The sequence below is a fragment of the Mustela nivalis genome (assembly GCF_964662115.1).
Source record: "Mustela nivalis genome assembly, chromosome: 15".
Taxonomy (NCBI): Eukaryota; Metazoa; Chordata; class Mammalia; order Carnivora; family Mustelidae; genus Mustela; species Mustela nivalis.
The window spans coordinates 44,526,543-44,543,300 of record NC_139034.1 but is presented as its reverse complement, the minus strand read 5'-3'; positions in this window follow the sequence as shown (position 1 = coordinate 44,543,300).

The following is a 16,758-nucleotide window of genomic DNA, read 5'->3' as shown; positions in this document are numbered from 1 at the left end:
GGGAGTTTTAATGACAGATGCTGAATCTTTGGTAGGTATTGCACATCTCCCTTCTAGCTCCAGCCTCTTCATTCTGTCAGTGTTGATACCATTTGCATAAGTACCTGTCATTATCCCCTATCAAGTGCCTCCTTTCCAACCTTGAACGTTTCTTCTTGATTCATTATAATTAAAGAGCTAATGTAGCCATTCAAGTTCACATTGTCAATGACCATGTAATCATCTTCCCTAGTGGCCAGAATTCCTTTCTTTTTATGAGGTTACAATTAAATTCCTTCCAGCCATAAGGTCAAAAGAATCTGGAACAGTTAGCCTTCCCAGTGACTAATTTCACACCTGTGACTCTGATACGTATAAAATAAGACCTCTTAAATGGAAGGTGTCAAATTAAGAAATAATATACTTTTGACTACACCTCAACTGAAGTCAATTAGACGTAAAAATTAAAGACTGTGGATTCTTTTCCTGTTACTGGAAGTGATGCTTGACACTCCACTTATCAATTTAAGACACATCTGTGTCCCTTAGAAATGTTAAAGTAATTTGTAAATTGGAAGGGAATTAAAATGGCCCAAAGCCTGGGGAATACTGGCCAGCAGATTAAGATAATGTTCACATGTCTATTCCATATAATAACTTGTCTATTTCTCCGTGTTTTTCCCTTCTCGATATTAGCTTAAGTTCTTCTAAAATGGATTTTGTTACTTTTCCTGCTACTGAGACCCTTTGTATTTTATTAAAAAAAAATTCTGATTATTAGATCACCATGCATGGCTAAATGACATGAACAGATTTAGTCTCTGGCTTGCAAGATGTAACACTGACCATCAATGCCTCTCTTTTTGCTGTCATCTTGAAATCTGTTATAGATTTTCATCTTCATTTATAACTACCGGTGATTCTCAGTTTAACTCTCACACACAAAGTCCTCCCCAACTCCTTATGCCTTTATCTTCCTCTTTCCTCCAAGACAGGAGTTGTTTTCAGCAGTGAGGCTCTTTACTGGAAGCCTTGTGGCTCTAACTTCAGATGAAAGTCACAGTCAACTCCCCATCATTATATGTCAAAGGGACTCCCCAGAAGAAATATGTCTATGGCAACCATTGGGCTCCTGTCTACAAGGCTCAAAAGGGCTCCTGGAATGTGTGGAGTGTGACCCACAATCAGCAACCTCCACACTCTGCAGTTCAGCTGCCTTGAGAATCCAAGAAGTCAAAGTGAACATCTCATCAGGAATACAGGCAGATGACCTTCATTCAAAAACATTTAGGTGAGGACTCTGTGACCTGAAGAGCAAACAAGTTTCAACTTCTGTGGTCCTTGAAGTTGCTGGTGTCAGAGCAAAAATAACTGTTATTGTCTATCTATTGTTGCTTGTGCCCAGATCCCAATTGCTCTTCTTTTGAGATATATCTATATCTACATTTATACATGCCTTGATTTCCCTCCAAGTAACCATGCCTTCCCTCCTCTCAGCCCATATGCTTTAGATAACATTTTACATGCTGTAGAGTCATGTAACTGAATTCTTCATTCATGTTTTCATTGAAAAATATTTATGAAGTCTTTTTATGTATGTTGTCCTCTGCTACAGCCAGAGATACAATGTAGTTCTGGATTTCAATTACATATAAAAGGGCAATGACCAATCAGTGTGACAGGTGCTGAGACATGACAGGGTCACATGGGGTACACCTAGATCACTCAACAGAGTTCATCTGTGTCCTAGAGGAAGAAGAGTTTGAGGTCTTTGGTTGAATTTTTAAAGTAGACTCTGATACTGTAAATAATACCACATGTCAATGAGCCATCCCAGCCTCTGACCTCTCAATTCTTTGACCTATTCCCAGATAGCAATCTTCTCCATCTGGCCATTCTTTGACATAATACATCATGAGTTTACTTGGTACTTCTGTACCTTACAAAAAAAAAAAAAATGAGCCAAACACCCCACTCTCCGAGCACCACTTAAATTATCCCAATTCTTCCACTCAGAGCTTCCTTCAAACAATACACCCCCCTCCCATTATCATACTCTATCTTCAGGGTTTCCCTACCCCGCTACAAACCTTAGATCCTTACTTTAGCCCTCACCAGTGTCTTCCTTTACTTCATTTTCCTTCAGTCTCACCAACTTGGCACATCACTTATCATATTCCATTTGAATTGCCTATTCAGTACTTTATATTCTTTGTGAAACTATAGTCTCTAAGAAGCAGGGGCTTCATAATTGCCATGGGATCCCCGCACTTAGCATCATTGTGCTTTACAAACAGCCAACAGTTAAAAACTCATCCACCCAAAACATATCACTGACAAACTACTATGGACAGACATCATGCTGAATACCTAGAATTTGATGATCTGAAAACAGGAACTCATCCCTGCCCTCCCAGAGCTTATAGTTTAGTGGGTATGAGAGTAAGGTGTTGGCCACACTGCACTGAGCTGGACACAGTCCCAGAAATCCAGGGAGCAACCAACAGCAGAGTGGGGTTGACTGCAGAGAACTTGCAACTCAAAGAATCAGCTGCCAAGTAGACAACTCCCTGACAAATACATGATAAATACTTCTTTTCCAAATATATTGAGGAAGCTGACCTTGAAGTGGGAGACTTTGACACTGTTACATATGTACTAAGAATTGACCAAAAATCATAAAAGTGATAAGTAAGTCTTGATATGTTTCCTTGACAACAGGGCTAAGGGAGTGAAATCACATAAGGAGGTGGTAACTCTTTTTAAAACTGTCCTGTTAATGTGGAATCATTTTCAGCAAGTCCTACTGAGCACATGCATTATGTCTTCCCCTGGGATTTTCCTGGCCCATGCCTCTCAAGGATCCATAAACACTGAACACTAATAACAGAAAAGGAAAATAGAACACGCCAGATGAAGTTTTTAGACAATAGTAAACTGAGAGAATATGCAAAAGCCTCAAAAAACAAACAAAACAGAAGAAAAATTACAAATGGCAGTCATATGGATCCAAACAATAAAAAAAAAAAATCCAAATCTCAAGTTTACAAATTAATATACTTAGGGAATAAGCATACATTACCAAAGAGAAAATACTAGAATGAAAATTGCAGAGTAACAAACACTAAATTAGGTAAAAATATAAAATACAAAAGGGTAGGAGCACCTGGATGGTTCAGTCAGTAGATATGAGACTTTTGATATCAGGGTCATGAGTTAAAGCCCCACATTGGGTGTGAAGCCTACTTAAAAAATAAAAATAAAACAAAATATGAAAGGATAACCATAGGCTAACTTCAAATCCAGGGGCCCAGGGTCGGGGGGGAGGGGAATATATATATATATATACACACATATATATGTATATGTATATATACCCTGTGATCAAAACAGGATACATTAGTAGGGTCCTTCATGGGAAAAGGATGCTTTTAAATGTGAATCTGGGCAGAATTCACTGTCAAATGAGGTCACAAAATTAAGTGCTAGTTGAGTTCTATTAAAAAAAATGAGAGAGTTTCTCAGGGATTCTAGGGAAAGCTAAAACTCTCTGTACTGAGGAGTAGTTAGTTCAATGTAGAGGAAAATGATCGAACTTCAAAACTCAAGATATACAAGAGCAAGGACTAAAGAAATATAAAGGAATTTAAGGACATGAATACCCACAGTTTAGTCAGGATTCAGATCAAGCTGGAGGGCTTGTCTTGACTAATACACAGAAAAAGTCTCAAAGATCAAAAAAGGAGAAATATTAGATATGTATGTAAAGTATAGATAGGTCCTATTGTTACCAGAGCCCCAGAGTGCAAGAACACCTGGCCTGTGGCATCCCAAATAGACTAGGCTGGGCCTCTCACTGCTAATGAAATGTTAAGATGGAAAGACAAGGGGTGGTGAAACAAGAAAGGATTTTACTTCAATGAGACCTACCCCAGGAAGACAGCAGAGTAGTGTCCCAAGAACTGCTGAGAATACTTCTAAGTTTATTTAGGAAAAATGCAAGACAAAGATTGGTAAACAGCAAAAGTCAGGTTGATCACTGTCTTGGGGTCAATCACGTGGGGTCTTGCTGGCTTCTGGGCAGTCATTATTGCCTACAGGAGTAGTTTTGGTTCCCATATCATGGGATATTTGCTAGCCATGTCCCCTACCTGAATTAACAGAGAAGCTGGAGGGAAAAACAAAGCCATTGAGAGGAACAGGTTGGGGATGCCTGGTTGGCTGAGTGGGTAGTGTGTGTGAATTTTGTTCTTGAGGGTCTGAGTTCAAAGCCCCACTTTGAGCATAGAGCTTACTTGAAAAATAAATAAAATATATTTAAAAGCTATTGTTTTTTAAAAAAGAGGTACAAGTAGAAGGCAAATTGGAGTTAGCTCAATGACTGGGTCCTTCTTCACTATTTGTTCTGTTTCTCTGGAGAACACTAACAAATCCAGCAATCATCCTTTCTGTTGTTTATGACTCCTTAAGTCAATCTCTCTCTCTCTTTCTCTGTCTCTCAGCTTATTTAATTATCCAATAATCCAGGGCTGCCCTGCTGCCCAGGTCAGATGATGAGCTGGACAGTGGCAACTTGATCTTTGTCTTCCCTCTGCCAGTCTTTCTAGTTGTTGAGCAGCATCTCTCCTTCTGGTGTGAACAGCTCAGATAAATCTTCAGCCTACAAAGTTTTGCATGATCCCTGGCCTGAGACACCTATGCTAACTCACTTTCGATCGGCTGGTTTTAGCACTCAAGATCTTGTGTCCCAAGAGACCCCTCAGTACCAGGAAAACTGGGATAGTTGGTGATACTACCCAACACATTGTGTCCAAAGACCTCTCCTCATACAGAATCCTGATAAAGGGGGATCTCTGGGACTCACATGTTGGGGTATGGGAGCTGATGGGACTTCCTCAGCCACTGAAGAATCAACATCCACATTCTTGCAGCAGAGCCTAAGTGAACAAAGTATTACCTCATAAGAAATGTGCTAAGCTGGTAAGAACATGCTGTTTCTCCTTCTGGGATCTGGCTTTGAATAGGATTATGGAATAAAAGAAGAAAGGGAAAGAATTTGTCCCAACACTCACAGTTAATTAGACAACCATACCAATTTAATTTTGTAATGAAACAGATATTTTCTGCAACTGAAAGACAAGTGGTGAGGCAAAGCATCTGCTTAATGATGTGCAGAGCTGTAAGTCTGACTTTAGTGTTTAAAATGAAAGGCAGCCACCTAGCCACAAAGTGTAATTCATTAACATTAAACTGGTCAGATTCCATTAATGTGAACTCCCAACCAATGCAGAAATAAGATGGGTATTAGCTAAGCCTTGTTAATCACTTAGGTATGTGGGGATTTTCAACATAAAAGCATCTGTTGCTGTTGGATCTGATTACTAACTTAGCACAGAAAAGGCTGAAACTCAAGCACCTTCAGAGGGAAAAGGTAACCAGAAGCCATGAAATCTGTCCTTTGGAAGCCTGAACAATCCAAGAAACCCAAAGTAATACAGAATTTAGGGACACCAGGGTTGCTCAGTCAGTTAAGCGATGGACTCTTAGTTTTGGCCCAAGTCATGATCTCATGGGATTGAGCTCCACATTGGGCTTTGTGCTCAGCAAGGAGTCTGCTTAAAGATTCTCTCTCTGCCCTTCCCCTTGTATGCATGCATGTGCTCTCTCATTCTTTCTCTAAAATAAATTTTAAAAATGTGTAAAAAACAAAAACAAACATAAAATTCAGAATGCACTTGAAAGCTAAATACTGTGATGAGTGGGAAGCCTCTTTAAGGAGCAGGTGGACCTCCAAGTTCCCACTTCCCAGTCTATGTAGTTAGTCATTCCCCTTATGCTCTCTCCTGAGGAGAACAAATGCTTACTCTTTAGAGGAACTGAATCAGAGCCACCTTAGACTCAAGGACACTTCATACAGCAGAGTGCTGAGGCAGAGTGATTCATTGAAAGACTCTATAGAGAATTATTGAGAAGCTAGAGGACCCCTGCTCTTCGCCTGCCCAGCCCTAGACCACCAGCAGCCAGACTCATACAGCTAGGAGTCTTCCCTGAAAACTTGAACTTTAGAAGTAAGATCTACAGATATTGATATTTCAGAATTCCAAAGGAAAACTCCAATGTGCCCTATAAGCCCATGGCAAACCCACCAGTCAGTCAGCCCTGACCTTGCATACAGAGCACAGAGAGCTTCCAAGCAGCATCTTCATACTTTACTGGAAGTAGCAAAAACAGCCTATGATCACCAAGTGTTTGAGGAAATCCTCTAACATTCAGGAGACCAAAATAAAAAATATAAAATAAAGAATTCAAAAAACCAAACTCAGTGAAGGAGCAGAAGAAAAATTTAAAGAACACAGAAATCTCATTTTTTTTTTAAATCTACAGAAGAGACAGAAAATAAAGCCAGAAAATCTCTGTGAAAGCAGAACAAAAATATATACAGATGGACAACAGGAAAGAAACAATAGGAAAATCAGAGAATCAGCCCAAGAGATTTGACATTCAGTTAATATAAATACCAGAAACAAAAATAGAGGAGACATTACCATTAAGGAAAATACAGGAACATTTCTCAGTGAAGGAGTGGGTCATGGGAACCTCTGACTTGGAGTTAGTCAGAAGTACAGGCAACAACCTGGATTCACCACTGAAGTCTGGAGAGGAGGGCAATCTATGGGACTGAGGCAGGAAGCTGTGGAATCTGACTCTTCCTCTGGCTAGAGGGCATCAGAATTGAGTTGAACTGTAGGACACCCAGCTGGTATCAGAGAATGGCTTGGTGGTGTGGGGAAACCCTCTCACACATACGAGGATTGGGTCTTGGGCTCCACTCAAGAAAACTGATGGAGTTTCTATCCCAAAACATGGTCCCATGACTTGAAAGGAAGGAAAAAGAGAAGATACAGGCATGTATCATATGTGTTGGATTATATAGTCTGCTTACAGGACAGAACATCACTGGGCCCACATTTATTTTTAGCAGAAATCTGCAAGAGTCAAGTAGTAATGACTCTTTTAAATATGTATGCACACTTAAATTTGCTAAAATTTTCACTGCATCCTAATATCTGCCTGACACTGAGACTAGTATTAGTTGCCATTAATGATTATATATTTTATGAAATAGTATTTTCAGTTCTTTGCAAGTTTTCATAATATAGTATTTTTAAGAGTAGATGCAAAAAATAAATATCTCTTTATACATATTAAGTAAAAAGAACTGAATGTTTTAAGAATAATGGAATAAATATCATATTTCATCATAGAAGTGAAGAATATCCCTATGAATTAGGGCTACAAACAAAGCATACTTTCTTACATACTCATTTGCTTTACCTTCCTGTTACAGTTTGAATTGTGTTCCCCCAAAATATGTGTTGAAGCCCTAACTCCCTACACTGCAGAATGTGACCTTATTTGGAAATAGGGTCCTTGCAGATGTGATTAGTTAATATCATATCATCTGGGGTCCTTAATCCAATATGACTGGTCTCCTTAAGAGGAAAACCAGGGGTGTGCCTAGATGGTTCAGTCAATTACCACCAGGTCATTGAATGCCTGGGGCTACCAGAAGCTGGAAGGGGCAGGGAAGGACTCTCTTCCAGATGCTTCAGTGAGAACACAGACTGGCAACAGCTTGATTTTACATTTTTAGCCTCCAGAACTGTGGAAGAATAAATTCCTTCTGTTTAAAGCCCCCCAGACTGTGGTACTTTGTTATAACCACCCTAGGAAACTTCCTAACCCCTGCAGTACCAGACCCTCCAACTTCCACTTCAGAACATTTCTGAATAACAGAGATGGGAGAGGACAGCACAAAACTCCTTACTCGAGTTCTACATTTGTCTCTTGGAATAAAGACTACCTTCTTTCACCACATATTTAATGATGACACAGCAAACTGCAGAAATCATTCTGACAGCATCAGTCACCAAAATGGTTCATGACCAGTTAGTTCAGGTGGACACCAGACTGCAGATTCTAGACTGTCAAGTGCTGTGCAAGCCATGATCCCACCAGAAAACTGGGTTCTCCAAGGAGGGCCTGTAAACATTACATATCACAAGAGCAAGCTAAAGTCAAAGTGAGAATTCTGAACATCTAAGAGGGAGCAGATTCCAGGTAAACCATCTGGGGTTAAAATCCAAACAGAAGGGCATAAGCCAAAAGATCATTCAGAAAGTATAGGGATGGGAGTATAGTCTTGAGCTCAGTACAAGTAAGTAAATCCTCATAAGGAGTAGAATGGATGATGACAATGTACTCTAGGACAGAGATCAGCTGCTCTCTGCAGAGATGGATGTAGTAGGTCAAGGCAGAGAGTAGGTATGTTTTGGTAAGGCCAGGCATCCAAGGGGGAGGCCCAATTGGAGCACAACCACCTATGGTCTTCGGTTGTGTGGAGCCTCTTATCAGTGCTACCTTTGAGAACAATCACACCAATCAAAGGGAGATGAGCTTATCTTTTTGAGTCAATTACCTAAACCATGGCCTGGAGATTCTCTAAGAAAAGAAATGTTGAGAGGAAGCAAGATGGTGGAGGAGTAGCAGACTGAAATATCATGAGGTACCAGGAGCTCAGCTAGATAGTTATCAAACCATTCTGAACTACAAATTCAACAGGGTATAGAAGAGAAGAAGACCAGCAATTCTGGGAACATAAAAATCAACCACTTTCTGAAAGGTAGGATGTGCAGAGAAGTGAATCCGAAGCAACGGGAGGAAAACCGTGGGAGGAATGGCTGGCTCCTGGCAAGCGGTGCAGCAGAGGAGCACAACATTGGAACTTTTAGAAGTCTGCTCCACTGAGGGACATTATTCCACAGGCTAAGCAGGGGTGAAGCCCACACAGGGACTGTGTGGTCTCAGGACCCACAGGGTCACAGAAAGACCAGGGGTGTCTGAGTGTGGCAATGCTGCCAGGTATTGGAGCGGGGAAGCTGGCTACAGAGATGGAGCCAAGGTGTGAGCTCTCAGCTCAGGGTTACCTTAAGCCATGATCCAAGACACAGTTGGGCCACTACTCTTCGAGCAAGGACTCCACAAGTGGCAGTTCTAGGGAGCACCTTCCTCCTCTGAAAGGAGGGTGCAGGAGCATGTGGCAGAAATCTACTGGGTTTGGAGACTCCAAATGGGGCCATGCACCTGAGATAGAAACCCTTGGTCACAGGCCAGGTGAGCATGGAATGCAGCCGGAGACCAAGGAGACCAGAGGGATTGACTGCTTTTCTCTGAGAGTGCATTGAGGAGTGGGGTCCCAAGCTTTTGACTCCTCCAGGCTGGAGATTGGGAAGCCGCCATTTTTATTCCTGTCCTCCAGAGCTCTACGGAAAGCGTTCAGGGAACAAAAGCTCCGGAGAGTGGAACTGAGCAGACTACATAGCCTGGCCCCTGGCAAGGACAGTACAATTCTGCCTGGGGCAAAGACATTTGAGAATCACTGCAACAGGCCCCTCCCCCAAAAGATCAGTAAGAACATCCAGCCAAGATCAGTGCACCAATTAACAAGAACTGTGGCATTCCAGAGCTAGGGGAAAGCAACCCATAGAATTCATGCCTTTTTCCCCATGAATCATTAGTCTTGCAAAGATAAAATTTTTTAATTTTATTTTTTCTTATTCTTTTTTTTAATTTCCTCCTTCCTCTTTTAATATTTTATAACTATTTTATCTCAAAAATACCTTTAAAAACTCTTTTTAAATTTTCATTGTTATAGTCATATTTTATGCCTTCATTGTATTTAATCTAATTTCTTGTATACATATAGATTTTTTTCTTCAAAATTTTTTCTTTAAAATTTCTTTAAAAATTTTTTCCTTAAAAATTTTTCTTTACAATTTTATTCCTTAAAATACAATTTCTTCTAATAGATCAAAAATACCCTAAATCTGACACATGGTTTGTTCTAGTCTCCAGCCTGATAACATTCTCTCTACTTTCTATTTTATTTTTCTAAACAACTTATCTTAACAATTCCTTTTTTAGAATCATTTTTAAATTTTCATCTTTACAGTCATATTCCATCCAATCACCGTGTTTACCCTTATTTTTGTATATATATAAGTCTTAAGTCTTTATTTCTTTAAAATGTTGGAAAGTAGTTTTTTCTAAGACTCCAGAATATACCCAAAATCAAGTGAGCGGCATTATTCTATTCACTAGTCATATATATATATATATATTTATTTTTTTTTTTTCCCCCTTTCACTCCCCCCAGTTTTGGGTCTCTTCTGATTAGGTTAGCACATATTTTTCTGGGGTCTTTCCCACCCTTTTTTTAAAAAAGATTTTATTTATTTATTTGATAGACAGAGATCACAAGTAGTCAGAGAGGCAGAGAGAGGGGGGGGGAGAAGCAGGCTCCCCACTGAGCAGAAAGCCCGGTGCAGGGCTCAATCCCAGGACCCCGAGACCACGACCTGAGCCAAAGGCAGAGGCCTTAACCCACTGAGCCACCCAGGTGCCCCTCTTTCCCACCCTTTTAATGTTTTATTCTCTTGTTCATATATTCTTATCTGGATAAAATGACAAAGTGGAAAAACTCACCACAAAAGAAAAGAACAAGATGCAGTACCGATGGTTAGGGTACCTAATCAATACAGAAATTAGTAATATGTCAGAACTAGATTTCAGAATGACAATTTTCAAGGTTCTTGCTGGGCTTGAAAAAAGCATGGAAGATAATAGGGAATCCCTTTTTGGCAAAATAAAAGAACTAAAATCTAACCAAGTTGAAATTTTAAAAAAGCTATTAATGAGGTCCAATCAAAAGTGGAGACCCTTTCTGTTAGGATAAATGAAGCAGGAGAGAGAATTAGTTATATAGAAGACCAAATGATGGAGGATAAGGAAGCTGAGCAAAAGAGAGACAAACAACTACTGGACCATGAGTGGAGAATTTGAGATAAGTAATACCATAAGATGAAAATACTAGAATAATTAGGATCCCAGAAGAAGAAGAAAGAAAGGTGAGCAGAAGGCATATTGGATTAAATTATTATAGAGAATTTCTCTAATATGGCAGAGGGAACTCACATCAAAATCCAGGAGGCACAGAGAATCTCCCTCAAAATCAATAAAAATAGGTCCATACCTCCTCACCTAATAGTAAAACTTACAAGTCTTAGTGACAAAGAGAAAATCCTGAAAGCATCTCAGGACAAGAAGTCTGTAACATACAATGGTAGAAATATTAGATTGGCAGCAGACCTATCCACAGAGACCTGGAAGGCCAGAAAGAACTGGCATGATATATTCAGAGCACTAAGCGAGAAAAATATGCAGCCAAAAATACTACATCCAGCTAGGCTGCCAGTGAAAATAGAAGGAGAGATAAAAACCTTCCAGGACAAACAAAAATTAAAAGAATTGGCAAACACCAAACCAGCCCTACAGGAAATATTAAAAAGGGTCCTCTAAGCAAAGAGAGAGTCCAAAAGTAGTAGACCAGAAAGTATATATACAGTATATATACAGTAACATTCACCTTACAGGCAATACAATGACACTAAATTGATATCCTTCAAGAGTTACCCTGGATGTAGGGGCGCCTGGGTGGCTCAGTGGGTTAAGCCGCTGCCTTCGGCTCAGGTCATGATCTCAGGGTCCTGGGATCGAGTCCCGCATCGGGCTCTCTGCTCAGCAGGGAGCCTGCTTCCTCCTCTCTCTCTCTCTGCCTGTCTCTCTGCCTACTTGTGATCTCTCTCTGTCAAATAAATAAATAAAATCTTTAAAAAAAAAAAAAAAAAAGAGTTACCCTGGATGTAAATGGGCTAAATACCCCAATCAAAAGACACAGGGTATCAGAATGGATAAAAAAAATAAGACTCATTGAAATGCTATCTACAAGGAACTCATTTTAGACCCAAAGACACCTCCAGATTTAAAGTGAGGGGGTGGAAAACAATTTACCATGCTAATGGACATCAAAAGAAAGCTGGGGTGGCAATCCTTATATCAGATCAATTAGATTTTAAGCCAAAGACTATAATAAGAGATGAGGAAGGACATTATATCATACTCAAAGTGTCCAAAAAGAAGATCTAACAATTTTAAATATCTATGCCCCTAACATGGGAGCAGACAATTATATAAACCAATTAATAACAAAATCAAAGAACATTGGGAATTCTATCAAACATTTAAGAAGAATTAATACCTAGTCTCTTGAGACTGCTCCAAAAAATAGCAATGGAAAGATAACTTCCAAACTCATTTTAAGAGGCTGGCATCACCTTTATCCCAAAACCAGATGAAAACCCCATTAAAGAGAATTACAGACCCATACCCTTGATGAACACAGATGCGAAAATTCTCACCAAAATACTGGCCAACAGGATCCAACAGTACTTTAAAAGGATTATTCACCACGACCAAGTTGGATTTATTCCAGGGCTGCAAGGTTGGTTCAATATCCACAAATCAATCAATGTGATATACTACATTAAGGAAGAACAGGAACCATATGATACTCTCAATCAATGCTGAAAAGCATTTGACAAAGTACAGCATCCTTTCTTGATCAAAACTCTTTAAAGTGCAGGGATAGAGGGCACATACCTCAATATCATCAAAGCCATCTATGAAAAACCCACAGTGAATATAATTTTCAATGGGGAAAAACAGAGCTTTTCCCCTAAGGTCAGGAGCACGGCAAGGATGTCCACTATCACCACTGCTATTCAACATAGTACTAGAAGTCCTAGCCTCAGCAATCAGATGACAAAAAGAAATTTTAGGCATCCAAATTGGCAAAGAAAAAGTCAAACTGTCACTCTTTGCAGATGATAGGATACTTTATGTGGAAAACCCAAAAGACTCCACTCCAAAACTGCTAGAACTTGTACAGGAATTCAGTAAAGTGTCAGGATATGAAATCAATGCACAGAAATCAGTTGCATTTCCATACACCACAGTAAGACAGAAGAAAGAGAAATTAAGGAGTTGATCCCATTTACAAATGCATCCAAAACCATAAGATACCTCAGAATTAACCTAACCAAAGAAGCAAAGAATCTGTACTCAGAGAACTATAAAGCATTCATGAAAGAAATTGAGGAAGACACAAAGAAATGGAAAAATATTCCATGCTCTTGGACGGGAAGAACAAATATTGTGAAAATATCTATGCTACCTAAAACAATCTGTATGTTTAATGCAATCCCTATCAAAATGCCATCAATTTTTTTTCAAGAAAATGGAACAAATAATCCTAAAATTTATAAGGAACCAGAAAAGACCTCAAATAGCCAGAGGAATATTGAAAAAGAAAGCCAAAGTTGGTGGCATCACAATTCCAGACTTCAAGCTCTATTACAAAGCTGTCATCCTCAAGACAGTATTGTACTGGCACAAAAACAGACACATAGATCAATGGAACAGAATAGAGAGTTCAGAAATAGACCCTCAGCTCCATGGTCAACTAATCATTGACAAAGCTGCAAAGAATGTCCAGTGGAAAAAAGATGGTCTCTTCTACAAATGGTATTGGGAAAATTGGACAGCCACATGCAGAAGAATGAAACTGGACCTTTTCCTTACACCACGCACAAAAATAGACTCAAAATGGATGAAAGACCTCAATGTGAGATAGGAATCCATCAAAATCCTTGAAGAGAACACAGACAGCAACCTCTTCGACCTCAGCTGCAGCAACTTCTTCCTTCACCAAAGGCAAGGGAAGCAAGGGCAAACATGAACTATTGGGACTTTATCAAGATCAAAAGCTTTTGCTCAGCAAAGGAAACAGTCAACAAAACCAAAGGACAACTGACAGAATGGGAGAAGATATTTGCAAATGTCATATCAGATAAAGGGCTAGTATCCAAAATCTATAAAGAACTTATCAAACTCAACACCCAAAGAACAAATAATCCAATCAAGAAATGGACAGAGTACATGAACAGACATTTCTGCAAAGAAGACATCCAGATGGCCAACAGACAGATGAAAAAGTGCTCCATGTCACTTGGCATCAGGGAAATACAAATCAAAACCACAATGAGATACCACCTCACACCAATCAGAATGGCTAAAATTAACAAGTCAGGAAATGACAGATGTTGGCAAGGATGCAGAGAAAGGAGAATCCTCCTACACAGTTGGTAGGAATGCCAGCTGGTGCAACCACTCTGGAATACAGCATGGAGGTTCCTCAAGAAGTTGAAAATAGAGCTACCCTATGACCCAGCAGTCACACTACTAGGTATTTACCCTAAAGATACAAATGTAGTGATCCAAAGGGGCACGTGCCCTCAAATGTTTATAGCAGCAATATCCACAATAGCCAAACTATGGAAAGAACCTAGATGTCCATTGACAGATGAATGGATAAAGAAGATGTGATAGACACACACACACACACACACACACACACACACACAATGGAATATGTGATGGCTACTATGGCTACTATTCAGCCATCAAAAGGAATGAAATCTTGTCATTTGCGACAACATGGATGGAACTAGAGGTATTATGCTGAGCAAAATAAGTCAACCAGAGAAAGACAGTTATCATATGATCTCCCTGATATGAGGAATTTGAGAGGCAAAGTAGTAGGCAAAGTTGGGGGGAGGGAAGGAAAAAATGAAACAAGATGGGATTCGGAGAGAGACAAACCATAAGACTTTTAATCTCACAAACAAACTGAGGGTTGCTGGGGGGTAGGGAAATAGGAAGATGGTGGTTGGGTTATGGACATTGGGGAGGGTATGTGCTATGGTGTGTCCTATAAAATGTGTAAGTCAGATGATGCAAAAACCAGTACCCCTGGGGCAAATAATACTTTATATATTAATAAAAATAACTCTAAAAAAAGAAAAAAAAATGAAAAATGCTGTGTTGTCAATAGTAGGAAATAACACCTTAGGCCCATAAATGCCATGTTGTTTGGGAAATTGAGGTTTTAATTGCCCATTGGTAGTCTAGACTTGCTTTTTATCTCACAATTTGTGCATTAATGTCATTTCATTTGTGTTGTGTCAAAACTGTCCTCACTGCATTGTGTTTTTTATGCTTTCTCCTTTTTATAGATCACATACTTTTTCATTAGGGGATTAAAATTTGTATCTTTATTTCCCATCATGTTCAATCAGTTGTAAGTCTCTTAAATCATTTTTTCTCCTATATAAACAAAGGCATATCAGTACTAAAAAGCTAATTAATTTGGACTTTTATCCTCTGCTGTTTTCCTGTCCCTTTTAGTATAAGGCCTAGAGCATATAATTTGCTAGTCACTTTTACAATAAGCACTGATTTTCACTTTTAAGTGGTTATTGATCTGAATAATCAACCATAGGAGAATCATTAAGAAAATTAAACAGTTCCCCATGATGGAAGATTAGCCACCACTAAGCATGATTCTTCAATATAATTCTTCACATCTTGGGAAAAGATTTGCAATAGGATAATAGAAAAATCAGAATATAAAATGCAAGATAGTATTGTTCTAGTTATATATATTAAAAGAACTATGTATTAAAACCTAGGTAGAATTTCCTTCTCTTGTTCATCCTTTCTGAGTTTTTCAAAATTCCAATAATGAACACACATTGTTTTTATAATCAGAAAAAGATAAACTTATTTTAAAAAATTTTTGGACCATAAATGGTATTCACTTTACCCAATCTTATAGTAATACCTTAGAAGAAGTCATAATTGCACTCAAAATAGTTGAACAGAGGAGAGGAGTCAAGATGGTGGAGGAGTAGCAGACTGAAATGACATCAGGTTGCAGAAGTTCAGCTACCTGGGTATCAAACCATTCCGAACACCTATAAACCCAATAGGAGATTGACGAGAAGAGCAGCAATTCTAGAAAGAGAAAATCGACCACTTTCTGAAAGGTAGGATGAGCAGAGAAGTGAATCTGAAGTGACAATGGGAAGATAGACTGCAGTGGGAGGGGCTGGCTCCTGGCAAGTGGTGGAGCAAACAGAGCACAAACTTTCAGAAACCTGCTCCACTGACAGACGTCGCTCTAGAGGCTAAGTGGGCGTGGAGCCCTTGTGGGGACAGTATAGTCTCAGGTCCTGCATGGTCACAGAAGGATCGGGGGTGTCTGAGTGTAGCAGAGCTTGCAGGTATCAGAGCAGGGAATCCAAATACAGAGATGGAGCTGTGGAGTTTGCTCTCAACTTTAAGGTAACTTAGGGTTACCTTAAACTGTGATCTGTGACAGTCAGGCCACTGCTCTGGAAGCAGGGGAGACCCTCCTTCCTCCTCTGGAGGCAGGAATCTGCTGGATTTGGAGACTCCAAATGGGAGTCTTTACTAATTTATCTTAACAGTACCTTTCCTTAAAAAATCTTTTTAAACATTCATTAGTATAGTCCTATTTTATCCTTCATAGTATCTAACTTTATTTTTTGTATACATATAGGGTTTTTTCTTCTAAAAAATTTTGGGATACAATCTCCTCTAATAGATCAAAATATACCCTAAATCCAGCACAGGGCTTTATTCTAGTCTCCAGCCTGAGCAAATTATCTCCCCTTTCTTTTTCTTTCTTTTTCAAACCAACTTATTTTATCAATTCCTTTTTTAGAATTTTTTTAAATTTTCATCTTTACAGTCATACTTCATCCCTTCATTGTGTTTACTCTTATTTTTGTATATATATAAGGAATCAGGAGGGACCCAAACCATAATAGACTCTTAATCTCACAAAACAAACTGAGGGTTGCTGTGGGGAGGGAGGTAAGAAGAGAGTGGTTGGGTTATGGACATTGGACCTCTCCAATGAATTCTGTGAAGTGTGTAAGCCTGACGATTCACAGA